This window comes from Physeter macrocephalus, chromosome 12, assembly GCF_002837175.3.
Source record: "Physeter macrocephalus isolate SW-GA chromosome 12, ASM283717v5, whole genome shotgun sequence".
NCBI lineage: Eukaryota > Metazoa > Chordata > Mammalia > Artiodactyla > Physeteridae > Physeter > Physeter macrocephalus.
The window spans coordinates 40,079,664-40,088,350 of NC_041225.1; the positions used below are offsets into that span (position 1 = coordinate 40,079,664).

Here is an 8,687-nt window from a genome sequence, read left to right on the forward strand (position 1 = left end):
GCGTCCGGAGCCTGCGCTCCGCGACGGGAGAGGCCACAACAGTGAGAGGCCCGCGTACCACAAAAAAAAAACAACAAAAAAGAAGCCTTTGCTTTAAAGCCCAGCTCCATAGATCAGAGATGTGTCTCAGCCTTTCCTCCCGGAGGGCACAGGGGCAGCCACTTTAGAGCCAAAGTGATGACAAGGGGGGATGGGCGGGGATGGAGACCAGAGTACTCTCCGGAGCGGTGTGGACAGGATTCAACAGTACAGCTCACCCGTTTGCTCTGGGGTGGACAGCCCAGGCCAGGGGCTGGGGAAGGCGGGCCTGGAACTTGGAGCAGGGGGACAGGATGCTGCAAGAGCCGGGATGAGGTTGAGTTGGCCAAGGAGCACCATGGCTCCACCAAGCATTACTTTTTGCTTTGCAGTGAAGTCTGGCCTGTTCACTTCTCAGTCCAAGGATGGGAAAGATGACATAGGTCCCACAGGCCTTTAAACCCACCCAGAGGAAGTCTCTTTCTAAACTAGACTCTCCCCGATATTTTGGGTTTGTAAATCTATGTAGAGACCCTCCCTCCTGACAGGGGGCCTGCAGAGGAAATCCCTGAACAGGGTGGACTGGTGAACCCTCTGCTTTGTAAGCTCTTTAAGGTTTGGACTCCACAATAATAGGGCTTTGCTCAAAAAAAAAAAAAAAACAAGCCAGCGTGTGTTGCAACTTGATGGTCAGCATATGGTAGTGGTTAACGGCGTGCTGTCAATGTGCTGTGCGATTCCAAATTCCTCCAGCCCTCTTCCCGCTTTCCCATGCTCCTCCCTCCCTATTCCCTTCTCTCATGTCCCTTAATTTCCCCCAAACCCTGGACTGACTTGATTCCCTACTTCCCCATCTCATCTTGACCACCCCAGGCCCTCCTTTGTCAGATGTTTTCACAGCAGAGCGAACAGAACCCCAGTCCCACTCTACCACTCACTCAACCAACACCCCCACACACACACATTTTAAAGCATACCTTTAGTTTTTCTGCTGTTTTGTCGGAGTTTCTTCAGGGAAGAGGGGGAAGGGAGTTCCTTTTTTTTTTTTTTTTGGCTGCGTTGGGTCTTCGTTGCTGTGCACAGGCTTCTCATTGCATTGGCTTCTCTTGTTGCAGAGCATGGGCTCTAGGTGCGTGGGCTTCAGTAGTTGCGGCTCGCGGGCTCTAGGGTGCAGGCTCCGTAGTTGTGGCGCACGGGCTTAGTTGCTCCGCGGCATGTGGGATCTTCCCAGACCAGGGCTCGAGCCTGTGTCCCCTGCATTGGCAGGCAGATTCTTAACCACTGCACCACCAGGGAAGTCCTGGGAATTCTTTAATAGATTTTTTTTTTTTCTTCTTTTCCTTTCCCTTCTTTCCAGAAGACCAGCATTTCATGGCTCAGGACTCAGTAAAGAACCAACTGCTAAGTCCGACTAAAATCAGAAGGAAAAAAGTTAAAAACGGGGTTTTCCCACTGGTCTAGCTGTCTTTCAAAATGTTTCTTTTTTCTTTGTAACGTGTAATTAAAATTGTGTTTATTTCCTGAACTCTTTTAAGAGGTTTGAGTGCATTTGCTGCATTTTTGAGAAAAGTACAGCTTGTATCTTCACTATCTTGCATCATGTGTCCAGCACCACATTCCACAAGACAAATATAACCAAGGCCTCTTAGAGCTTCCAAGAGATGAAACTGCCGGTGGCAGCTCATTCACATTGCTGTAACCGCCACCCTCATGTGACAGAGCTGTCCCTTGGATGGACAGCCCAGTTCCACACCCCCTGCCAGAGCTTTCCCACTTGAGGCAGAAATACAGGACCTGCTATACATTCTTGTCTGGTGTGTGGTCACATGCCCCGAGTCTCCAAATCAGAAGTTATTTATACCAAATGCTCAAACCAAAAGGATTACTTAAGCCGTGATCCTTGAGTCCTTCTCTCATCTCCCACCTCCAGTAGTACGTACCATTGGTCCTATCACCAAAATATGTTTTACAAGTGTCCCTTTCTCTCCGTCCCCACTGCCATCACTCTAATCCAAGCTACCATCTCTGTCTCCTAGAATATGCAGTAGCTTCCTAACTTGTCTCTCTGCTTTCACTCATGGCAGAAAAAATTTACTGAAAAGTCCTCTATTTTTCCCTTCTTTGCTTCACTCCCCCGCCCTGCATTTCATTTTTCAAGCAGATGGACAGACTTTATAATCCCGCGGTCCTGGAATTATAGGAAAGCTGTAAAGCAGCCTAACAATGTCTGTACTTGTGGGAGCCTGAATCACAGATGCTTCTTTGCTAGAGGTTCTGGAGGATAGAGAGTGTGTCTGGATCCAGCAGCAGAGCCAGAGATGAGATTTTCTCAGACTGGGAAGGGAGACAGTTCCATGGCATCTGAGAGCAGGGCGGAGCCCAGCCAAGGCTCCAGGGAATGAGGTCACCAGATCAGATAACTTGGCAGCCTGGGGTGCCAAGGGGGACCTGTGGGGCAGAGGCATTGAAGGGACTACCCTTTTCTTGAACAGTCAGGGTACCTGCTGTAACCATGACGACTAGAGGCCCTCGCCCAGTTTTCTGAGCACCTAATAAGCATTCCCTTATGGTCATGAAAGGGGAAGAAATCTCAATAATGACCTGTCCGGAAGGAAGGGCCTTAAGGCAGAATAAGGCAAGATCTGAATGTGAACCAAGATTCGCATCTACTATATACTTACCATGACCAGTCTTCCCAGTTTTCTCTGTCCTAATGGATTTCCTAGGACATGGGACTTTTCATCCTAAAAGGCAGTCTAGGATGAGTTGTTTACCTTGTTCAAAGTTCCTTCTACAAAATGGTAAATTTTTTAAAGGTAAGATCGTGTTATGTCTCTTATTCAAATCCAGGTTCCTTACTATGGTCTCCAAGCCCTTTGTGAGCTGGATCCCACCTCCTTCCCAAGTTATCTCCAAGTGCACCTTCCTGGCCTCACTCCTTTCCATTAGCCACCCTACCTCTGTTCTGTCTTCAACAGCCCAGGTTAATTTTTTTTGTTCCTTTTTTTTTTTGGCTGCACCGCGCACATACAGGATCATAGTTTCCTGGAATCTTAGTTTCCTGACCAGGGATCGAACCCACGCCCCCTGCAGTGGAAGTGCGGAGTCTTAACCTCTGGACCGCCAGGGAAGTCCCAGGCCGAGTTTATTTTTATCTCAATCTGTGACCTACTGTTCCTACTGCCTGGACCACCTTCACCTCTTCCTCCTGACCCTTTCCAAGGCTGTCTCCTCCCCTCTTGCACATCTCAGCCCAGAGAAACTGTCTCTTGCCATCCCCTTTAAAGTAGTTTCCCCCCACCCCGTCCCAGTCCCTCTCACTAAAGCACTCTCTTTAATGTGCTGCTGATCACATGTGGAAATAGCGGGTCTATGTCTTTGTCTGTTGTCTGTCTCCCCTTTAGCTTGGAAGCTCCCAAACTCTGGCTCAGAGCTTTACACAAAGCTGGTGCTTGATGAATGGTTGTCGCCTGGCTGACTGCAATTTTTTGCAATTTTAATTTTTTCTCTTCTCTTTTCTTTTTCTTATTTTACTAAACAAGAGCAGTGAATAAGCAGATTCAGTTTTTTAAGACTAACATGTATTTTGGTGGCTCAAATCAAAACCAGTCACTCAGCCTGCTTATTGTTGGGGTTTATTAGAATAAGCATTGTTTTCTCTGGTGAACATTGTAGGCTATTTCCCTTTCTTCAATCCTCCTTGGGGATTTTCGTTCTAATCTCTATGACGTATATAAAGAAGCCATCAAAGGTAAATACAGGAAGGGGGAAAAAAAACAGAACAATGGGGCACAAAGTAAGATGGTTAAAAACAAATCCAAATGCATCAAAAAGCACAATAAATTTATTTGTTCTTAATTTTCCATTTAAAAGAGTGTGATTATCAACTTGGATTTAAAAATTCAGCTAGGGCTTCCCTGGTGGCGCAGTGGTTGAGAATCCGCCTGCCGATGCAGGGGACACAGGTTTGTGCCCCGGTCCGGGAAGATCCCACATGCCGCAGAGCAGCTGGGCCCGTGAGCCATGGCCGCTGGGCCTGCGCATCCAGAGCCTGTGCCCCGCAACGGGAGAGGCCACAACAGTGAGAGGCCCGCGTACCACAAAAAAAAAAAAAAAAATTCAGCTATATGCTTTTTACATGGGACACACCTGGGAATAAGTGTACAAAAAAGTTGAAAATCAAAGAATGGGAAAATAGGTCAGGCAAATAATAACCAAAAGAAAGTTGACAGCAGCCAAAAAAGATTTTCAAACCAAAAACATTAGCAGGGAAAAAGAAGATCACAACATAGTGGCAAAATGTTCAATTTACCAGGAAGATACAGCAGTTCTAAACCTGTATACCACCTATTTAAATAGCCTCAAAATACATATTTTTAAAAATGATAGAATTACAGGGAGAAATGAACAAACTCGCCATATTGATGAGCGATTTTGACACACCGCCATCAAGTATTGATATGTCAAGCACAAAGAATGTTAGAGATTTGAAAAAGTAATTAACAAGGGTGACTTAATATACTTGCCAGTATTTGGGAAACGATTCTCCATTGGTCTCTCATGCTTCTCCAAGTCTTGTGAGTGCAGATTTTGTTCTGCACATCTGTTCAAGGATGGCTGTGTAGTGGACAGCCTTGGAGTACAGAGACAGTGTCTCCCTCCAGAGCAGTTCACTGTCTAGTATAATAAAGGTTAATGTCTCCCTCCAGGACCAGATTTGAGCTGGTTTGCTTGCAGCCCATAATAAAAAATCGGAGCTTCCTAAACTTGTGGTTCCTCAGCTGTGAGACAAACCCACTGCATGTCCAGCATCCACAGGATTGCCTCATATCGCCCTCAAGGGGTAAGAAGAATCAGCATAAGCATGAAACTCGGGCTGCCTGCTCTGCCCTGACTAATAATTTCTATATCTCTGATCCAGGAGTCTCGTGTCTCCTGTCAGCATCTGTGACACTGTAGCAGGCTAAGTTACTGGACTGCAAGTAAGATAAAATAAATATGAGACCCTTCACAGTTCTTGATATGTGGACCCTTGCACCCAACCGTGGACAATACACCATCTTCCTCGAGCAATACACATGGAACGTGGACAATTTACCTAGCACAGTGCCTGCCACCTGAAAGACAGTCAATGAATGTTAGTTCTCACTTACCTCTAGCACTACTGTTCCTCTCACTTCCTTGAGCAGTCAGCAGCCAAAGGGAAGAAATGAATCATGTGAACAGAAATCATAGAGTGTTAAAATCGTCTGAGAGATGGAGATAAGTGGGCACACAGGGAGCTATGGTATAGAACAACCCCTCGTGCATTGGCTCTACATTGTGACTTCATTATTTGATTTGAGGCAAGACCATTCCCAGGAACACAAATATTGGATTTCTTTTTTTTTTGGCCTCACGGCACAGCTGATGGGATCTTTAGTTCCCCAACCAGGGATTGAACCCAGGCCATGGCAGTGAAAGCGCTGAGTCCTAATCACTGGACTTCCAGGGAATTCCCAAATATTGGGTATTTATATTCAATTGTCAAGACACTTTCCCAAGGTCCTATGGAAATTAAATCTATATTAACCATTTTCTTATCACTCAGATCAGCAATAACCTAGCTTATTAAACCATTATGAACTCATGCTTCTAAGGGCCTTCTGCGAATGTGAATTTCTTTCTTTCTTTCCTTTTTTTTTTTTTTTTTTTTTTCTGGCCGTGCCCTGGCTTGCAGGACCTTAGTTCCCCAACCAGGGATCGAACCCAGGCCCTCAGCATTGAGAGCTCAGAGTCCTAACCACTGGACAGCCAGGGAATTCGCAGAATGGGAATTTCTTCATCCTGCCTCCTCCTAGAGCTACAAATGCTTAACTCATCTTGGGTGAGCATTTTTTTTTTTTTTTTCTGAAACTGGCTTCTTTTCTTTCTGTAGCAATTTTTGCCACCTACACTCAGATACGGAGGAATTGCACGTGTTAAGTCTCAATCCTGTACCTAGAAGCTCACTCTTAACTGACTGGGCAGAATCTCCCGTGTGTAAGAGTCTAGGTGTTTGTAAGAAAACTCGAGGTCCGACCCCTACTCTGTAGCCATGCTCCAGGGAGGAGGGGTGTCGAATGGTCCAGGCTTTGAATCCATGGTGGGAGGGCTGTTATGCTTCTCTGTTACATGCCTGCTATGCTCCTTTCCAAATCATTCCAGCCCCATGTAGTTCAATGTGACTAGGGCTTTGGCGACAGTCGTGATCTTCATCACATTTCCCTTGTGGCCAGTCTCAGCTCATCACTGTAGCCCCTTAAATAGCATATCCACTGCCAAGACACTGGTGCCCAGGGTAAGTCTTATTGAGGATCTCCTGGCAAAGAGGAGATGTTATTCTGCATGTACTCTGAAACACCTGCTATAAATCTATTCTTCCCCCAAGTTCTTCTCCCCCGAGCAGCTCCTCCTTCCTTCTCTCTCTCTGCCTCCCAAATCGCCTCCTTTTTCCTCTCCCACCAATCTGCTCCAGCGAGCGCTCTGTACAATTCCTCCTTCTCTAAACCTAGGGCTGTCTGTGTACTCCACTCAGCAAATCCAAAGCCCAATGAAACAGTCCATCTACCGTTTTGCCAGACACCTTCCTGGGGGGCCACCACTCCCTTCTATCTGTGTGTGGGATTTGCAACACTAAGACTCACCCAGCTGGACTCCCGCCCTTATCACGTTTCCTTGTGGGGCCAGGTTCTCTGCATCCATTCTTGTATTCAGTTCTTCTTGCAGATGAAGAGACTGAGAGGCGAGAGCTGAAGTCAGTTGCTGAGGGTTACCCAGGGACAAGCAGTGGAGCCTGGATTTCAGTCGACGCCCCCTGACTCGAGGCCAGGTGCTCCTTCCACTTATTAATCTCAGCAAAGGAGACACTTGTGAAGTGAGCTCATTTTCCAACCAATGAAAATCCTAGGGGGACTTCCCTGGCAGTCTGGTGGTTAGGACTCCACACTTCCACCGCAGGGGGTGAGGGTTCGATCCCTGGTCGGGGAGCTAAGATCCCGCAAGCTGTGCAGTGCAGCCAAAAAAAAAAAAAAAGAAAGAAAATTCTAGGATGTTTCTGTTTTTCTGTTTCCCACTGGTCTTCAGGAAAGGCAAATGATACTGTCTGGATGAATTTCTTGGACTTGATCCTGCGCAAATTAAATTTGAGGCATGTTTTGTGATACATACTCAGTGAACATCTAGAAAATGTTGACTTGCCTGATCCAAGTCCTGATTGAGAGGAAACTAACACAACATTGTAAATCAACTATACTTCAAAAAAAAAAAAAAAAAAGCCCCTAGAACCAGCATAAGAGGAAGTGTGAATGGTTCTAGGCTGAAGGGACCAGGGGAAGGAACTGTGTCACCTGCAAAGAGGCTGTGTGTGTGTGTGTGTGTGTGTGTGTGTGTGTGTGTGTAAAGAGGCTGTGTGTGTGTGTGTGTGTGTGTGTGTATAATGTGCGGATGAGTACCTAGTTCTTTCTCTCCTCCTGCCCTGCTACCTTATGTTAGTGCCTCCCAAACATGAGCGGAAACGAGGGAGCAGGGGCACATGGGTGATGCAGTCCTATCTGTCAGCCTCCCATGGAAGATCAGGGCAAAGAAGGGCTGGCGAGTGGACTATGTAAAAAATTAATAAACAGAAATCTCAACTAATAGAGTCAGGAGACCGAGGGGGAGCTCTCACATCCTGAGACTGTAGCAGAGCCCAACAGGAAGAAGAAAGATTCCTCCTCTTTCCTGGCAAGGACTCGGCCAATGAAAAGCCATGGATTCTTTGCTTACTAGAGCCCTCCCACCTTCCTTTCCCCTCTATAAAAGAGTTCTCCTTCCCTTGCTGTGCAGGGACTTGCACATAGCTGGCCTGGTTGCAGACCCCGAGTTGCAGTTCTCTGCTGATCCCGAATAAACCCATTTTTTCTGACAGTCTATTTCTTTCAGGACATCAAATATAACCAGCACCACCGATGCAAGAGAATGGGGAGGGTAGGAGGAGCAGCCACTGTTGAGTGAGAGAGCTCCTAAATTGGCAGGGGAGAGACAGACTGCATGATCTGCAAGGGCTGTGCGAGGGTCCTTGCCATCCTTTGAAAAAGGATGAAACATGTCACTCGAAGATCCCACCAGACACCCAAACGGGTCCAAGATGACGCATTTCAGGGAGAGGGTTGGGTGTGGGGGGCTATTTCAACCGTGGTCAGCAGAACCCCCTCCAGCCCTCCAGCAGGTCTATAACCACACACAGCTGCCCTCAGAGCTGTGGCCACCTGAAGTCACACCCTGAACTCAGGTCCTCTGGCCCCTGACATGTGGCCACAGAGAGACAGCTTGTTACTAAAACGACCAAACAAAAAGAACTCAAAAGATCTCTATGTCATGGCTCAAGTCCACTTTACAACAGATGTAAAAGTATGCTGCCCTGGACACCAGCCTCGGAAGTGTCCTCAAAATACCCTTGGTTCCCTCGGTGCCTATATGAGTCTGTAATTCTTGACTTTATCAAAACACTTTCTCCGTTTGCCACAGGGTCCCAAATTGATCCACACCACAACTCAGACTTGCAAAGAAAACAGATTTTTAGGGCTTCCCTGGTGGCGCAGTGGTTGAGAGTCCGCCTGCCGATGCAGGGGACGCGGGTTCGTGCCCCGGTCCGGGAAGATCCCACATGC

The 8,687-nt window shown here is 47.0% G+C and overlaps 2 long non-coding RNA genes across 2 annotated transcripts in view; one reads left to right on the plus strand and one right to left on the minus strand.

The window, feature by feature from the left end:
- Positions 1-1,369, minus strand: part of LOC112063625 (uncharacterized) — a 12,418-nt gene extending 11,049 nt beyond the window's left edge. The window contains exon 1 of the long non-coding RNA XR_003682246.2: positions 996-1,369. This is a non-coding gene — a long non-coding RNA (uncharacterized lncRNA). The remainder of the gene's footprint in view (positions 1-995) is intronic.
- Positions 1-2,023, plus strand: part of LOC129392633 (uncharacterized) — a 25,656-nt gene extending 23,633 nt beyond the window's left edge. The window contains exon 5 of the long non-coding RNA XR_008618845.1: positions 1,376-2,023. This is a non-coding gene — a long non-coding RNA (uncharacterized lncRNA). The remainder of the gene's footprint in view (positions 1-1,375) is intronic.
- The last annotated feature ends 6,664 nt before the right edge of the window (positions 2,024-8,687 follow it).